Consider the following 19,275-nt stretch of genomic DNA (forward strand, 5'->3'; position numbering starts at 1 on the left):
TCTTTACCCTCTGATTTAGAAAAACCCACCTAGTTTCTCTATAGGTACCTTTCATTTGTGAGGCAGTTAACCCTATTTTGGGCTCTAAACATTTGATCAGGGTGGCCATGGGATAAGAGAGAATCATGAAAATCACCCTCCACAAACATCATCTGATATCACTTATATGTGGAATCTAAAATAATGATACAGATGAACTTACAAAACAGAAATAGACTCACAGACATAGAAAACAAACTTATGGTTACCAAAGGGGAAGGGTGGGGAGGGATAAATTAGGAGTTTGGTATTAGCAGATACAAACTACTATACGCATAAAATCGATAAACAACAAGGACCTACAGTATAGCACAGTGAACTATATTGAATATCTTGTAGTGGAAAAGAATCTGAAAAAGAATATATATATAAATTATAAATATATATATTATAAAAATATTATAAAGAATATTATATATATATATATATATCTGAATCCCTTTGCTGTACACCTGAAACTAACACAACATTGTAAATCAACTATACTTCAATTAAGAAAAGGCACCTTCGCAACCGGTGCTCAGTCGTCTGCGGGTCAGCACAGCCTCGAACTGGCAGATCCAGGATGAGGAAGCAGGTTCCATGATGTGTTCTAAGTTCCTAAATTGGCCCACCAGGGAAAGGGCTGTCCTCACCGAAGAAGAGACTGGTGGTGAGAATGATGTTCCACACCCAACACTGGCCTCTGATCTGCCAGTAGAAGTGGCTGGACATGTAGCTAGAGATGCAGCAAGTCAGGGCATACAAGATGGCTGCTGAGTTAATGGCCCCAGGATGGTGCACACTGAACATGCCCAGCAGTGCCATGACAATAATGCCTGCAGGGTGGTAGTGGAAAGCCTGTGTCAGGTTTCACCCAACCCTCTTCTGGCAATTTCAGAGGAATCAGCTAGCCCGCTTTCTCCCAGACCCAGGGCTTCCATCCAAACAATATCCTCCAGTTCTGTTGTCTAGAAAACCCACAATAGAATATACACATCCTTGCTAGAGCCATCCACCCCTTAGGTCTGCCCCTCACCTTGGACAGAAGAGAAGATCTGCAGATCTTTTTCTGAACAAACCACCTACTTAGTTCTACCCCTTGAGAGAAATCCCTGATTAATTTTTTATCACCTCACCAGTGCCAAGGGCCAGGAACTGGGCACCCACACCAAGCACAGCACAGAGCAGACCACGATATGGAGGGAAGTGGAAGACATCTGTATAGATCATTTCCTAGCCATTGTCACCTTGGTCAAAGTCATCACCAGAACCTCCAGAGGTTGGCTTTTCATCCAAGTTGTACCGAGCCAGGTCCTTTCAAAGCACACGCATGAGAATGACAGCCACAAAACCCACCAGTAAAAGCACAAGCACCATGGGATTGATGATGGACTACCATCGGATTTCCAGTGTTTGGGGAAAGAAACCGCCATCGTCGCCACGCACCTGTCACTCCAATGCTCACCTGACGTCTCAGACCAGCGCACGCTGTAGGTGTGGGTGAGGCCTAGGAACTTCTGAGGTCGTAACCCATCTAAACTGGGGGGCTTGACGTCCCGCACTGAGACTCTGGCACATATAATCCAGTCTCTGTGGAATTCTAGGTGGAAGTCTAAATGGGTCCAGAGTCCTGCCTTGTGGCTGTGAGGCAGGAAGCCACTCTCCTCCACGTAGCCCACAAAGCCACAGCTTGGCAAGTTGTCCACCACAAATTCAAAATAGTATAGTTCCTTTATGGCCTGGCGCAGCCGTTCCACCTACAGAGAGCAAGCCAGGGGTCAGACAAGGCTTCCCCAGGCATTGGATTAGAGCAGGGTTTCACCCTCAGCACTAATGAAATTTTGGGCTGGATAATTCCTTGTTGTGAGGCTGTCCTATGCCCTGTACGATGCGCCATCCCTGGCTTCTTACTAGATGTCAGTAGCGTCCCCCAGTGGTGACAATCAAAAATATCTCCAGACATATCTCCAAATGTCTCTGAGAGACAAAAGCCCCTGTTGAGGGACTGTCCCGGTGATCCAGTGGCTAAGACCCCTTGCTCCCAATGCACGGGGCCCACGTTCGATCCCTGGTCAGGGAACTAGATCCTGCATGCCACAATTTAAGATACTGCGAGCCGCAACTAAGACCCGGTGCAGCCAAATAAATAAATAAATATTAAAAAAAAAGAAAAAGCCCCCTGTTGAGAACCACTGGTTAGAGCCTAGTATGTTGAGATTCTCCGAAATGAGCAAGTATGACTTGACAGGATGAAGGCCTAGAAAAAGAGGGAAAAGGTGTAGGAAGGTCTGGAGTAGACTAAGGAAAAGTGCCCTAAGATAGAAATTGCTGAAGAAAAAAGCATGACAGGGAAAATTAGGTAGAGTGTACAGGAGCCAGTTAAAAAAGCCGAGAGGTAGGAATGGAAGAAAATGACTACGTAGGAGTGATAGTTGGGACCTTATTACCGACAGAGAAGCTTCGAGTCAGGAGCCCTGGGTTCTGATATCAACTCTGCAATCCACTATCCATGTAATCTTGAAGTTACTTCTGAGCAAGTGTGTTTCTTCATCAACCAAATGCAAATACTAGTACCTGCTCTGCCTGCCACATGAGGCTGTAGTTAGAATCAAATCAGATCATTTCCCATAAAGGTGTTTTGAAAACCAAAAAAAAAAAAAGACACCCTACACCTCTCCCCACCCTCCCAATCAGAGACAAGCCAAGGGCTGGAGTGGCCCCGTCTTCCTTCTTGTGGGTGTCAGTGCTGGGTTAGAAGCTCAGGTTATTCATGTGCATGAGCTAGGGAGTCTTTAAAATCCTAGCTCTTCCCCAGTTTCTCCCTGAGTTTGGGAGGACGTGGGTGAGACTGGCCTGAGGTACCTTAGGGCCATCTCTGCCTGTGGCTCTTTTCTCTTAAAAACTTCTTTTCTGGAGGTTGAAATGAATCTCCCCATCAATCTGTGATGGGGGGAGGAGGGATTATTATCGCTCATATTTCACAGACAGGAATAGTAAAGAATTAAAAGCTTAAGTAATGTTCCCAAGGTCAGGTGGTGAATTAGTAACCGAGACAGGGAAAGGATTCAGGTTTCTGGTCCTTTCAGTTTTGTTGCCTCAGCATTAGATCTTGCTGTCTCTTTAAATCTCACATGTAGTTAGGAGTAGGGTCTGTAGCTGTGTATTAGTTCCATCTTAACTTTGCTCATTAAAAAAAAAAAAGTGGGGCAACCCTTCCTTTCCTAAACTTCTACTGCAAATCTGCTTTGTGACTTTATTGGGCAAGACCTAAAAGATGGTCGTATTTTCCCCCAGCACAGCTGAATATCCTTGTTCTTTTGGCTATTGGTATTCTGCAGCAGCTGTCTGACGGAGATGGAGAGCTCCGACAAGGATGGGCCGGAACTCCAGCTGCTGGTAAGCAAGTGTTCACTATTTATAGCGAGAGGGGGGCTGCAAAAGAGTGGAATTTTTTCCTTCTGAGTCGTTTTGATGCAACCAACAGGAAGTGGGCTCTGATAGATGCTAAATTTGATGACTTGAATGAGGTCTATTACAGCACTTCTCAAACTTGTCTGTGCATCAGAATCACCCAGAGGGGAGGGGCTTGTTGAAACACAGACTCCTGGGTACCACCCCCAGAGTTTGTGAATCAGTAGATCTGGGATGGGGCTTGAGAAAGTGCATTTCTAACAAGTTTTTGGGTAATGCTGATGCTGCGGGTTGGAGAACCACTGCTTTATTGTAGTGAGTGGAGTGTCCGGGCAAGGGCCATCGTACATGGTAGCAGATTGAACCCAAGAAAGGCACTGACATGCACCCAAAGACTCTTTCTGGTGATCTTACTGTCCTTGTCCAATCAAAATCAGTCACTTCTGAGCCGGCATTTCCAGGGCAAAGGTATTATTTTATAAATAAAGAAAATGGCATAAGATTTAAAGGATAGGGTTCATAAGAAATATGTGTGTATATTATTTAATAAAAATTATTCCCTCCCCCCCCCACCCCTTTCTCCAGTGAAAAAAGTGTTACTTGTTAGGTCATTTTATCACATCGTAATGTTTGGAGTCAAGACTGGCAGATTTCACCTCCACTTTCAACTCCAGCCAGAGACACACACCGGCCTTGCCGGCTGAGGTATCCACCTTTGATCGATGGCCAGGAAAAAGCAAGCAGACAAGTCCTGGGAGAACATGGCTGATCTGCTAAGTAGACCAAGACTTTGGCTTTGGCTTCTCAATTTCTGGTATGAGATGGGCCTGTTTTAAGTTTCCTGCTTCTTTTTGAATGAATTTTGATATTTTATATTTTCCTCAAAAACGATCCATTTCACTCAGACTTTGAAAATAGGAATACATATTTGTACAAATGATTCTTTTACAAGAATTTTAATTTCTTACATACAAATATCAAGTCATTATCATTATTTTACACCTGAAACTAATATGATGTTATATGTCAAATACATCTCAATAAATAAAGTTAAAAAAAAAGAGAATTATAGTTTCCTATATGTGTGTGTTAATCCAGTTTCTAATTCCTAACTTTATTTGTATTTTTCCCCTTTTTCCTTGATTAGACTAACTTAGTGGATTATTTATTATTGTAGCTGTTTTCTCCTTTCTGTGATGAACCAGCTCTGGATTTCTTTATCGATATGAAGACCTGCAAAGGGTCTGAGATTTTATCCTACTTGCAAGCTAACAGGTTAGTTAGTCTGTTGGTAGAGCATGCAAGCCTCCCAGGTCCAAGACAGCTAGAGTATCAGCATTTTTGCCACTTCCCACAGGTCCTTGCCATGGAGGCCGCGTGATGCTTTCTCACGTAGTAGGTTGGAGGAGAGGAATCCGAATCCTAAGCTTAGCAAACTCAACTCTTTCATAAGGAAAGTAAGAATGCCTGCCCTTGGCTCCAGGTAGGGGTACTCTCTCTAGCTTCCCAAGCTGTTTGCTACACAAACCTCCTTGAAAAGATAAGTCTAGGACAAAAGTAGTCAGTGTGTCTGCTCCTGAGATGTGCAGAAATGCAAGCCACCCATGGGAGCACTGTCTCCCAACAATCAATTCCACTGACTTTGTTTTCAACATCATCATATTCTGCTTTCATTTTAAATTCTATTTTCCTTAGATTTTAAAAGTTATTCTTTTTTTAGTCTTCTTGAATAGTCGCTTCCTTCATATTCATTCTTAAGCTAAAAAGGTTTTAAGATTATGACTTTTCCTCTGAATAAATCTTTGACTACATCTCATAGATGTTAATAAGTAGTGTTCTCTTGATCATTATTTGCTAAATTATCTAGCTTTCCTTTCTTATTTAGGAGGTTCCAAGGGTTTGAACAAAATGAATCAATCATCTTTGGCTCTGCTACTCTCTCAGTTTACTCTGGAAGCTGTTGTCTTTTCCTCAAACTTTGTACATTAAAGCCACAAAGCCCTTTTTAATAGGATCTATGTGACTTGTGTGCTAAACAAGTTTACATTGCACTTTATTGCAGTTTAGGAGGAAATGGGATTTGGAAGATGAAGGTTCAAGCCTGACTCTGCCACTTCATACTGGTAACCTAATAAATGCCCATTTTGAGTCTCACTTTTGTCTGCAAATGTCGGATTGAATTATATTATCTCTCATGTCCTTTTCAATTTATGACTCTAAGAGATTTGGAATTAGTTTCAATTGCACTCTGAATGATTTCTAGGCTGACTTGTTAGTGGAAGCAATACGGCGAAGTGGAAAGCTCTCTGGCCTTAGAAACTGGAAAAGCTGAGTTCAACCCTTGCCATGGGCAGCAAATGCTTGATTCCTCACATGTTTTCTTGTGTGATGCTTTCAGAGGAAAGAAAATCACATGGCCGTGGCAGCTCATTTCCTCCCCTTTTTGTAGCAAGAAGCCAGCTCAGTTGGTCAGAGTTAACTAAGGAAGAAAGAGCCTGGGACTTCCCTGGTGGCACGGTGGTTAACAATCTGCCTGCCAATGCAGGGGATGTGGGTTCGAGCCCTGGTCCGGGAAGATCCCACATGCCGTGGAGCAACTAAGCCTGTGAGCCACAACTACTGAGCCTGCGCTCTAGAGCCCGCGAGCTGCAACTACTGAGCCCGCGTGCCACAACTACTGAAGCCTGCATGCCTAGAGCCCGTGCTCCATAACAAGAGAAGCCACCACAGTGAGAAGCCCGCACACTGCCAGGAAGAGTAGCCCCTGCTCACTGGAACTAGAGAAAGCCCGCGTGCAGCAGCGAAGACCAAACACAGACAAAAATAAATAAATAAAATAAATAAATTTTTTTTAAAAAGGGAGGAAGAGCCTGATGCTGGAGGCGGAGCCTGGGAGCTTCCCCATTCTAACATGGCTGTCTGTTTCATGGCTCAGGAAGCTCCATTACTACAGAATTACCTAGATGTTCCCGTGCTTCTTTCTCTAAATGTGTGTAGAGCACTAAAGGCATGGAACACCTCTCCTGGGATCTTTCCATGATGTGTCTGCCTCGTATGCTGAGTCCCACACACCTCTCTGGGGCACGATGGGACCTCAGAGACCCACCAACACTCGTTACTTCTATGCTTTTAAGTTTCCCCCTGATATCCTATTTTTAATTAACACCATGTGTGCTGTTAATATGTGTGTTCCTGTCCTTTTTGTACAACCCATACTGTTTTGTTATTTTTAAAATAAGTTTATTTATTTATTTTTGGCTGCGTTGGGTCTTTGCTGCTGTGTGGGCTTTCTCTAGTTGCGGTGAGCGAGGGTTACTCTTCCTTGCGGCGTGCGGGCTTCTCATTGCGGTGGCTTTTCTTGTTGCGGAGCACGGGCTCTAGGCGCGCGGGCTCAGTGGTTGTGGCTCACGGGCTCTAGAGCTCAGGCTCAGTAGTTATGGCGCCCGGGGTTAGTTGCTCCGTGGCATGTGGGATCTTCCCGGACCAGGGCCCGAACCCGTGTCCCCTGCACTGGCAGGCGGATTCTTAACCACTGCACCACCAGGGAAGTACCCAACCCATACTGTTTGGTGAGCATCATACTAAGTGCTTTATACACAGCATTTCATTTAATCCCCATAACGAGCTTGACTGTCAGGTATATTATCCCCATTTTACAAACAGGAGAAACCTAGTGCTCAGAAAAGTTCAGCAATATGCTGGAAGAGGCAGAGCTAGAGTTTGAATCAAATTGTTTGGTTTTCAGGCCTGTGGTTTTAACTCTAAAAGGGCTCCATTCACATCCTAGACATCACAGATAATTTTCCTGCAGCTGGCGCAAAAGGGTCTTATTTTTTAAAAAAATCAGTATGTTAAGACAACTTTTTTAATAGATGAAGATAAAGTGTAAGGGATGCCTTTTCCAATGTGTCTGCAAGCACCGTGTGGATAAGCAGTAGCTCTGATGTAACATGACTATGTCGTGAGAGGCAATTCATACATGGTGATGAAAATGTTTTTAGGGTTTTTTTTTTTTTAAGGAAAGGTTCAACTCAAGACGCATTCAGCACTCTTGAGAATGCAAAGCCCAGTCTCAGAGGGAGGAGGGAAGGAAGGGCAGGGCTGGCGGTGGTGTTTCAGGAAGCCCAATACCTTGACCTCTGAGGTCCTGAGTCCAGAACATTCAAGGTAACCGCAGCTTCTCATTCTTTCCCTGCTGCTCTGTTGACACGATTTCCCAGATCTCACAGGAAAATTATTGGGAGCTCTAGTGTCTGTGAGAGTTCCACAGCACCGCTGCTTAAAGAAAATAATTTGTTGTCCTACTGGTGACATGGTAGACTGTGACTAAGAACACCCGTATAACAAAGGCAGGTGGGGGAAATCTTCATTTTTAGGAAATTAACTTTATTATGTTTCATGAGCTAAAAATGACCCTTTGGATCCATAGTGCTACAGACCCACATGGGTCTGTAGAGATTCCCTACCTTCCTAACAGCATTTTGCTACAAAATACTCTTTAATTCTTTTCCATAAGGCTCAAATGTCCTACTTTGACATGCTATTTTCAGTTTTTGTGAGCAAAATACTCTTCTGAGACTTGCCAGCACTCACATTAACTCATTCCTTTCTTTTCTCCTGGCTCAGCAAATAACAGATTCTCCGGGGTCCGAGCAGGGCCTAGTCTTCTAGATTCCCCCTTGACTCCCCTGTCATCTGGTTTAAGCAGATTCTCACTTCAGGGGAGCCAGCAGTCCTCCAAGTGTCCCCGGAGGACTTGTGATAGCAAATATGTGTATATACTCTCAACACCCAGCTATGTATAAGGATGCATCCTCGCTGGGCGATGTGCTAAAACAGTGAGGTGAATGGCCTCACTGGGCTTGTGAAGTAAAGCACAAGACTTTGCTGGTGTACCTAAACGCGGATGCACGGAGAGCCACACAGAAACACATGCACGTCCATACAGAAATAGATACATTACCCAGAGACAGCAGATGGAGGCTCGGAGGACTTCCTATAAGAGGTATATGTCAGGGAGGAAGAAATATTCCTCTACGCTTCTAGGTTCCTTTGGCTGGTCTAAGAATTAATTTGACACGAGGTGGATGAACAGGAGAAAATCAAACAAAAGTTTAATAACATGCATACAAGGGAGAGACCCAGAAGTGAGTAACTCGCCAAAACGACCGAAACCCTCACCTTAAAGACCATCCTCAGTTAAAGACAAAAGAGGATGTTGGCAGTGGTGGTTTGGGATCTCAAAGGGGGAGGAAGGAAATTGACATGGAGATGGAAAAGCAAATGTTTGGTGAACAAATGTTTGCTGGGCCATGCAGAGATAACAAGACATGGAGAGGAATTTTAACAAACAGACCTTGCCAGGTTCCTCCCTGTCTGCACACCTAGTTCATACAATATTTACCTATGGTGAAGGCTCCCTTCCAGGAACTGGTCCTCTATCTCCATCCTTTAGGCAGTTAGGGGGAAGATCAAAGGTTCTTCCTGAGTCTTTTGGGCCTTGATTGTGTTCAGCTCAAAATAATGCCAAAGAGAAATTTTTGGGGTGGTGAATTTTGCTCCCCTACACCAACAAATACCTTCAATAGACTTTTTTTTTTTTTTTTTTTTTGCTGTATGCGGGCCTCTCACTGCTGTGGCCTCTCCCGTTGTGGAGCACAGGCTCCGGTCGCGCAGGCTCAGCGGCCATGGCTCACGGGCCCAGCCGCTCCGCGGCATGTGGGATCTTCCCGGACCGGGGCACAAACCCGTGTCCCCTGCATCGGCAGGCGAACTCTCAACCACTGCACCACCAGGGAAGCCCCTTCAATAGACTTTTGATTTCAAAGGATGCCAGGAACTAGGAGGCAGGTAAAATTGGCACAAACTCAAGAAGACAGCTGCCTTGATGAGAATAGGTTCACAGACAGCTCAAAGCAAAAAAATAGGGCCCTGGCCTTTCATGTAGGTCTAGTTCCTAGCTTGGAATCTAGGAAAAGGAATAATTCTAACAATGTGACTTGCTGTGTTCTTCAGCACCACCAAGAGAGGGGAGAATTTGATCCACACAGGGGTGTGCCTAGTAGGAAAGTGGTTTTATGTAAGTTGTATGGGTGACTTGTGTGAATGTCCTTTAAACCTATGTAGTTTCCTTTTTACTGATCCCAGGTTCTTCTATATTAGCCTTCTGATAATTACTTTGGCTCCCCGAGAGGTCTCTAACTACTGCTCAACTCAGCAGAATTGTAGTAATACCAAAGATAGTTTCCCTTGGAGTTTTTTTGGGTGCTTCCTAGAGAAATACTAAATCAGGTATGTCTCCCACTACAAAAATAAAAAGTATATCCTGGTGCATAAATTAGTCTCTTGAGAGTTGGGGTAATACAAATTCATTCACTAGAATTTGAGCTAAGAAAGTGGAGTTGATCTTTAACATCAGCCAATATAGCACTTCCTGAAAGAATTTACACTAACCCTTCAAGAAGCAACCTCATAGCTTTCATTCATCCATTCATTCATGCACTCACTCATTTGACAAATATTTATGCAACGCTTTATATACGCCAGGCCACCTTCTAGGCGGTAGGGATACATCAGAGAACAAAATACTCAAAACTCTCGTGGAGCTTATATTCTGGTGGAGTTAGCGCCTTGGGCTGTCCTCTCACGGAGCTTCACACAGCGTGTCGTTACTCATTTGTGTGATCATTTGACTCGTTTCTTTCCTCTTCTGTAAGGTCCACGAGGACTGGGTCAATTTTGCTGAGCATTGACCATCTAGCACGCACACAGTGCCAACTCATAAAAGACACTCAATAAATATTTGTTGAATGAGTAAATTAGTAAATTCTCAGAGTTTCACAGCTGGACTCTGGGCCTCAAGCAACCGTTCCTAAACCCTTAGCACTTTAAGGAGTATGCATGCTTGGTAATGGCTAATGGGCATTGCTCTCTTGGCAGGAAGTGACAGAGCCAGGATTCAAATCCGGTCTTTCTGACTCAAAAGCCGATGTTTTTATTCACGGTACCAGTGGTCTCAAACTGAGAAACCTATCCCGAAGGTATTCAGAGACATATCAAAGGGAATGTAGGTGCAGGAGCTCTTAAGGGTATGGTTGATTTTATTTTCCAAAAATGGCTTAAACAGTATTTCCATCCACATCCTTTTCTGGAAACTTGCCACACCCCCATCAGAAGGAGGAGTCTGTGTATCTTCCCCTTGAACCTGGGTGGGTCTTTATGAACATCTCAACTAATAGAATGGGCAGAAGTGATGCCACGTGACTTCTGAGGTGAGGTCCACCTGGACCCTTCTCTCGGGATACTTGTTTTTGGAACCCAGCCACCGTGCTATGAGGAGGTCCAGACCTCATGGAGGGGCCCACACGAAGAGGAACTGTGTCGGGGGTCCCAAGGCCGCCCCCGGGTTTGATGATTCACTATGAGGTCTCACAGAACTCAGCATATGGTTGTGCTCGCGACTAAGGTTTATTATATGAGCGGATACAGTGCCAAATAAGCGAAGGGAAAAGGTGTGCGAGGCAAAGTCAGGAGAAACAGGTACAAGTCTCTGGTGTCCTCTCCCTGTGGAGTCACACAGGGCGCGCTGAATTCCTCCAGCAACGAGCTGTGACCACGTGTGTGAAATGGCATCTACACAGGAGGGCTAAGAGACAAAGTGCCCGAGGTTTTTATGGTGGGCTGGTCATGTAGGCACCCTCTGCCTAGCATGTCCCAAGATTCTAGACCCCCAGAAGGAGGCTGGTATTTAGCATAAACCACATTGTTTGTATAAACAATTTAAGCACAGAGAGCCACTCTTATCAGTTAGGGAGGTGAGCACCCTCCCCAAATCCAAATTCCCAAATACTAGTCAAGGACCAGCCTTGCCAGTAGGCCTTTCTAAGGAGAGCAGTCAGGCCCGCTGCACAGGATATGAAGCCTGCAGCCTCAGCCCCGCCTGAGCTCCCAGCTGACAGCCATGGACAACTTGACATCCATGTGTTGTCTTGGAAACCCATCCCCCAGCCCTTAGCTAAGTCACGTGGAGCAGAGGCGAGCTTTCCCCTGTCAGCCCTACCCAAGTTACAGATCTGTGAGCAAAGTAAATGACTGTTCTTGGTTTAAGCTACCAAGTTTTGGGTAGTTTGTTATGCAGCAATAGATAGGGAATCATTTGCAGATTCGAATGCACCATTTGTCCTCTTCTAAAATTGATCATCTTAAGAATCCAGCATCACAGTAGATCCTTTCACAAAGGCCAGTCTGCACTGTACAATTAAGGTGTGTAGTTACCCTCCTGACCCTTACCAGGCTGCTTTGTCCTAGATTTGCCTGTAAAGGGTCGTATAGCAGATATTTCATGATCTGTGGGCCACACACTGTCTCTTTGAATGTTCGTCTCTGTGTGTGTGTGTGTGTGTGTGTGTGTGTGTGTGTGTGTTACAATCCTTTAAAAATGTAAAAACCATTCTTAGCTTGAGGGCTATACAGAAACAAGATGGGCAGAATTTGGTCAGCACCAGATGACCTTAGTTTGTCAACCCCTGTCCTAGATAATTAAAAAAGCAAAACATCACAAACAAATAAAACAAAACCTCCAGTGCAGCAAAGAAAGGGACAATTTGAAATAATGGTGTCAATACTGAAAAAGAGAATGGCTCAAATATTTGGTAACAAACACTTTTGCAAGCCAGGTGGTTTCTAATTTTTTGCTTTCAACTGTATTGAAGGAGACCTAATCACATTTTTAGCTGGTAGGTCATAAAAAATAATTCTAGATGTTAGATCACTATGAGATTGTTGGTCTATAACTTGGAAGGCATTCAGAGAATTAAGTAAAATTGCAGTTACATAATTCATTCCATTTTCATGTCAACAATATTCTTTGGTGCTGTGTCTATAAAAAATAAAAATTGGAATAGAATTCATATAGAAGCCTGTGTCATTCTAGCAATAAGTAATGTTAATTAAAAAAAAAGAACTAGTTTTGAAAAGTCCCATCTTATTAAGAGCTACATTTCCAATAAAATTTCACTTTTCACCTTTAATAAATATATATATGTTGTTTTGTTCAATTGTATATTACTAATAATTGTAATACTAACTTAATCCAAAATAAAAATTTTAAAAACTCAGAGCCTAGTAGTTACAGGAAATTTAAATAAATTTCAATTTCAACTTCTGTGCATACGTTTATGACAGATATGCAAAAGAGTGATCAATAGAATACTTTTAAGAATAAAATATATTACATTAGCATAAAATTCAATGGAGGAAATAGGATGGAAATAAAAGCTCAAGGAGAAAAAGGAGCAACATGAAATTTCCAATTGTCAAGAAGAGCTTATTCTTGTATTTTTAAAAATTGGATGATGTTGGCTCTCAAATTGCTGCCACTTTTAGATTCCACTGGATGTATTTAAAGGAGTGATATGACGGTTTTATTTTAAGATGTCAATATTTACAACACAGCAGAACAGTAGTTCTCAAAGTGTGGTTCCTGAGCCTTAGCACTGGGATCACCTGGTAACTTTACAGAAATGCAAATTCCCAAGCCCCACCTGAAACTTATTGAATCAGAAACTCTGAGGACGGGCCCCAGCAATCTGTGTTTTCACCTGCCCTCCAGGTGATTCTGATGCCTACACAAGTGTGAGGACCACTGTGCCATCAGTTGCTGCCTTTGCAGTTACTTAAACTTGTAATAGAAAAATTTTAATGTCAATTTAAAATGTGTGAGGTACTTCCCTGGTGGTCCAGTGAGTAAGACTCCACACTCCCAATGCAGGGGCCCGGGTTCGATCCCTGGTCGGGGAACTAGATCCCGCATTCATGCTGCAACTAAGAGTTCACATGCTGCAACTAAGAAGTCAGTGTGCCACAACTAAGAATCATGCCGCAACTAATGCACTGTGGTATCCTAAATGGGAGAGAAATCCAAAAGGGAGGGGATATATGTATATGTATGGTTGATTCACTTTGCTGTGTAGTAGAAGCTAACACAACATTGTACTCCAATAAAAAATTAATTAAAAAAAAAAAGAAGTCTGCATGCCACAACTAAGAGCCCGCATGCTGCAACTAAAAGATCCTGTGTGCCACAAATATAATCCATGAGCAGCCTAAATAAATAAATAAATATTTTTAAAAATTAAAAAAAAAATCTGTGAGGGAACACACCGACTTATAAAAAATTATTTGACGCATACACAAGCAAAAATGTTTGAGGACTACTACACCAGACCCTGAACCTCTTATATCTTTCAGCTAAAGAAAGTTTTCTCCTGAAGAGGAATTAGTGGCTTGGACAAGTACTGAGGATGGTTTTGCATAGAAACTGGATAGGATTTGGACAGGCACAAGAGAGGACAGCATGGCAGGCAGAGGTATGGAAAAGGCTCAGAGGTGGTCGAGCACAGGCGTGGATGAGGGAAGAGTTGGGCTAGGCTGGAGCATGGGGTGTGGGGAGAGAGCAGTTGGAAATAAACCTGGAAAGACAAGATTGCAGTGATGCCAGGACTTTATTTTGAGCAGGAGAAAGATATGGTCAGAGATGTGCTTTTATGGAATGAGTCTTGCATAGATCAGGTGGGAGAGACTGGAGGCAGTGAGATCAGATGCTAGGGCGCCACCTTGGAGCCCGTCCGCACCCCAGGAGGGTCACTACCCTCTCTTAGCTGGAACGGTCCTTGTCTGCCATCACTGAAAATTGCAGATGGTGCCCACTGGGGTATAATAAGTATATCTGGACTTTCTCCCTGGTTCCTGGCACAGAACTCCTCAAACCCTTGGAATTTCCTGAGTGACAGGAGTGTCTTTTGTTCTTCATAAGGAGCCCCCTTTTGAGCACATCTGAGTTTACGTTAATGAGGTGACTTAAGGTGGGACCCCTAGATCCCCTCAGATGGGGCTGGTCACCAGAAAGACCAAGTGATTAGAAGGTTGGAACTTTCAGCCCCACTCACAGGCTGGGAAGGGGACGGGGTGACGCCACAGATAAGCCCTATTAAAACTCTCAAACAATGAAATTTGATGAGTTTCTGGATTGGTGAATGCATCCATGTGCCAGGAAGGTGGTGCACCCTGGTCCCCAGGGACAGAAGTTTCTGTATTCAGAACCCTTCTGGACCTCACCCTATGTACCTCTTCATGTGGCTGTTCATCTGTATCCTTTATAAATATCCACTACAGTAAACTGACAAATGTAAGTTAATGTTTTCTGAGTTCTGTGAGCAGCACTAGCAAATGACTCGAACCTGAGGAGGGAGTCGTGGGAACTTCCTGTTTACAGCGAGTTGGTCAGAAGCACAGGTGACAACCTGGACTTGTGACTGGTGTCTGAAGTGGGGACTGTGGGACTTCAGCCCTGAGCCCCGTGGGATATGAGGCCACCTCCAGGTAAAGAGTGCAGCACTGAGTTAAATTTGTAGGACAGTCAATTCGTGTCCACTGAGAACTGGAGAGTGGCTGGGTGGTGCTGGAAAACAGTCCAGGACAATGTTCACCCGACCCAGCGAGACTAGCAAACCCTAGGGACAGAGAGAGTCATGTTGTTCTGAGGCAGCTATGTCCATCTGTTGCTTTGGGCTCATTTGAAATCTTGGCGGTTCCCTAAGTCGGGAGCCCACCTCCTGAGATCAGTGAGATGTGTACAGAATGCCAGGAGTTGTTCAGGCAGAAGGAATTTACAAACCCCTGGAGTACATTATTGTTATCTTTGTTTCCATTTAACCAAGGACTCACCAGGGAGAAAAGATATTACATCATCAAAGCACTCTCTCATTGGCTGCCCATTCCCCAAGGGGCAGGTTCTCTTTCCAGTTGCTTAGTTCTCCTAAGTATTATATGCAGCACAGAGGCAGGTCCTGTCACTTCAGTTTCCAGATTCAATGCCTCTGATGTCATTAGGTTATGGCAAGAGAGTGAGATAACACAATGATGGTAAATTTTAGTTGACAGTGTGATGCACCTTAGAGTAAGCTGCTCTGAGCCTCATGTTTTCCCCTTTAAGGTTGCTTTCAACTTTGCATCGCTACATTAATTCATAATGCAATATGCATGAGGGATGGGGATAATGAAATTGTGACACTAGCTCTTCTACTCAGTGTCTTACAAAATGGGATGTAAATGAATTGGATCTGTCGGTGCATTTTATCACAAAGCTTTGATCTACAGTTCCTACAAGGATTGCTGTCCATGTGCTGATGAGTTTCAGGTGCCATCTCAGTTTTCATTATCTGTCTCATTTTTTGCAGATTAATAATTGAACCGATTTTTTTAAAAGTCATATATAATTATGTTGAAGAAAAGGAGGAAATTGTCACAATTTCTTTTATCCAGACCTGAATTTGATGTTCCTTTTGGATGAGAAGAGTTAAAACGAATACCTCATTTTGGGGGGGGCAGTTAAAAAGCAACATAATTCTAAAGTGAAATTTCACTTAATCTACCACACAGTCCTAATCAGTTGAGGAAAAAAAAATGTCAAGAATAAAATTTCAAAGGGATTCTATTTAAAAATAGCCACTGGACATGTACTGTAATAAAACTTTTAATGGCCATTTTATTTTTCATTTCTGTGCTCATCTTTAGTGAAATTGATTGGTGGTGAATAGAACCAGAGTGATGGCCTGGGAGACAAAACTCCTTGGTTTCTGAAATAATAACAAGTAGCATCCTCTGGTGACTTAAGACTCTTTCTCAGGAACTTACAGCTCCCTCGAAACAGGCTTGCCCCATCCCAGGCACATTCATTCCCTCTGGGCTAGAGGGGCTGGAGGGGCTGGAGGGGCTGGAGGTGGAGAATAGTAATACACCAGCCACATTTCTCCTGGCCTTCCAGACGTGGCGGTGAGGAAACCCTGGGGGGTGCCATAACTTTTCTGAGGATCCACAGTCCCTGATCAAGTGAAACTGAGGCCTGGGGACTCCTGGGAAGAGCCTGCCCATATACGTATAGCTCTTCCAGTGTTACACACCCAGCAACTTCATGGTTCCACAGTTAGGGAGGCTGCAGGGGAGCCAGATCTCCCGAAGCCTCTCAGCATCACACAACTCAGGAGGATCTGACCCAGGATGTGCTTTTTTTGTTGTTTTTTTTTTCCCCCTTTCTCACAGTAGTCTTTCTGGAACACAAATCAAATTCACTGTAATGATGTCCAAAGGAAACCGTCAATAAAATTGTGTTTTGTGAAGGGCTTTTCTGATTTCAGAGGGTGTTTGGGGTGATTTTTTACATCTGAATGTTAAGAATCAATAGAGTATTGTGTTCAAAGCTCAGGCTTTGGAGTTATACTGGGTTGGGCTCCTGGATTCTGTGGCCTTGTTAATGGAAACGTTTTGAGCCTCAATTTACTTCTCTGTAAAATGGGGATACAAAATCTACATCAGAAACTTGGGGTATGGATTAAATAAGATTATATGTGTGTGCATACATATAAATAATATTTTATAGTACAAATATATAATGCTTAGCACAATGCCTAGCACATAGTAAACACTCAAAGTAATTCGATTTCTTCCTGTTACCACTACTATTATAAATCTGATCCTTTGTTCACAAGTTCCAGATGCTGAATCCTTTTCGCTAAGCAAGATAAACCAACAAACTCTGAGCGAACTGGGGTAGAGAAAGAAGTACTTTTTTTTCTTTTCTTTTTTCAATACATTTATTTATTTTTATTATATATTTTTGGCTGTGTTGGGTCTCCATTGCTGCGCTGCGGGCTTTCTCTAGTTTCTGCGAGCAGGGGCTACTCTTCGTTGCTGTGCGTGGGTTTCTTGTTGCGGTTGCGGAGCACGGGCTCTAGGTGTGCAGGCTTCAGTAGTTGCAGCACACGGGCTCAGTAGTTGTAGCGCATGGACTTAGTTGCTCCGCGGCACGTGGGATCTTCCCAGACCAGAGCTCAAACCCCTGTCCCCTGCATTGGCAGGCTGATTCTTAACCACTGCACCACCAGGGTAGTCCGAAAGAAGTACTTCTGATCTCCTCTTAAGGAGTCCCTCTCTTTCCTTGGTTCTGGGAGACTGGGTCCAGGCTGGGACAATTCCGTGGTGTCCCCAGCCCCACCCTGAGCAAACTGAGGATTTTCTGTCAGGTACAAGGGTACGTGGGTCTGCAGAGTAGCCATGGGATAGATCTCTCTTCCAAAGGGCTCTAACTGTTCCTATTTCCCCAACAATTTCTGTCTTTTGCTGGAATTGGAAACAGTCTACCAGGCTAATCATTTGAGAGGACAGAACATTTCCAATCCTTAAAAAAAATCTTTCTAAAGAAGTGTCTCGGCTGGGGACAGAGTGGAGACTCAGATGGTCCTGGTGAGGACGGTGAGGCAATAGCCTTTTCTCCCATCAGGCTGTTCACAATCTCTGACTCCCCAAGGGCTGAGGAGCCTTCTGGGGAACACACGTCCTTACTGACCTTGAGGACCACTCACTGTAAAGGGCTGAACTGCCTTTCCAGAACTGCTTCCCACCCAGGCAGCACGACTTCATCCCCTGGGGGAGAAAAGGGCTTTGTGCCTGAATTGAAAGGGCTTGTGACTAAGGCTTATGACATTCTGAGGCTCAAGGACCCTTGTGTTGTCAACCCCGTAATTGAATGTAACCAGGGAATGTTCTGACTTCACCAGCGAGAGGAGCTAGTCTTCTGCTCGGAGTTTCAGAGCTGTTCCAGCCCCAGGGACGCCCAGTGGGGCAGTGGCTCTGCGCAGCCACTAGCATGGAGGGGCTCTTCTGGGGTCAGGGCTGAGATCCCCTCTCAGAGAAGCTTACAACTTTAGGGACACTATAAATACACACCCTGGGGATTTCCTAATACACTCAAGGGAGGGGAATTTGGATGTCAAGCTGGTGGAGGCTGTGGGTCATGGAGATTTGGATATTAATATTGATGAAATCCCATTTGCGGTCACAGACCAGTGAAGCCTGAGATATTCCGGCTACAGGGACACAGAAACAATTTCACAAGATGTATTTTTCAGGATTTAGCACTCGATTCTCTAATTAAACCATTTATTATCATTCACAAAAAAGCCAAAAACTGCTTAAGGTTTTAAGCTGCGTCTTTGGGATGACCACTTGGTGGAAAATCTAACCCATCACTTCATGGTACTTCTCCCCTTTCCACCCCCATGAATGACAAACAACTTGCTTAACTCCATTGATTGATTTGACCAGATGTTTGCCATCGTGTAACAGAATTCAGTCAAAATGATGGCATTTTTTCACTTGCCTAATTGCTGTCTTGGTTCCCGGTGACTACACTATTCTCTAGCAGTAGTTTAGAACCTTTTAAAACAGTTTCTCTGACTGATTTCCCTCGCAGTCCTATGAAGGATATAATAAGGCCTTCACCTCAGGAGCTTCAAATGAGAAGAATGCTGTGATTCCAGGCAGCGATAGCTCTTGACAGTTTCTCCTACCTTGTGTGGGGTTGAGACAGATGCCTTTCTTTCCCTTCTGGGTCAAATGCAGTAAACACTGACCTGGTGAGAAGGCTTTGCTGATCAAATTAATAACGCCAACGCTTTGAAAACATACTTCATTATGAGGAACTTCAGGGTAACTGTTATGATTTCAGTCAGATGCCACTGGCTTTCCCACATCATAAAACAGAAGTTACATGAAAATTGCACAATTTTGTTATAGGAAACTACAGAGGAAATTTCACCTTTCACCTGAAGCCCTAGGTCTGAGAATTTGCAACTATGATGCCATGGTCAGAATATGGAGTTGATCACTCCTTCCTCCTTCCAGCAATTTCTCCACCCAGCTTCTAGAACCTTACACATTTCTGTTTCTCCTCAACCTGCCCGACTTCCCTTCTCAGATCTTAGCTGCAACCTCCGAACACTGGCATGG

At 43.9% G+C, this 19,275-nt stretch overlaps 1 pseudogene; it reads right to left on the bottom strand.

The window, feature by feature from the left end:
• Positions 1–486: 486 nt before the first annotated feature.
• Positions 487–19,275, bottom strand: part of LOC113626009 (transmembrane 9 superfamily member 1-like) — a 74,435-nt pseudogene continuing 55,646 nt past the window's right edge.

The sequence above is a fragment of the Aethalodelphis obliquidens genome, unplaced genomic scaffold, assembly GCF_003676395.1.
Source record: "Aethalodelphis obliquidens isolate GAN/ISIS:26980383/991018 unplaced genomic scaffold, ASM367639v1 scaffold17, whole genome shotgun sequence".
In the NCBI taxonomy this organism is placed as follows: domain Eukaryota; kingdom Metazoa; phylum Chordata; class Mammalia; order Artiodactyla; family Delphinidae; genus Aethalodelphis; species Aethalodelphis obliquidens.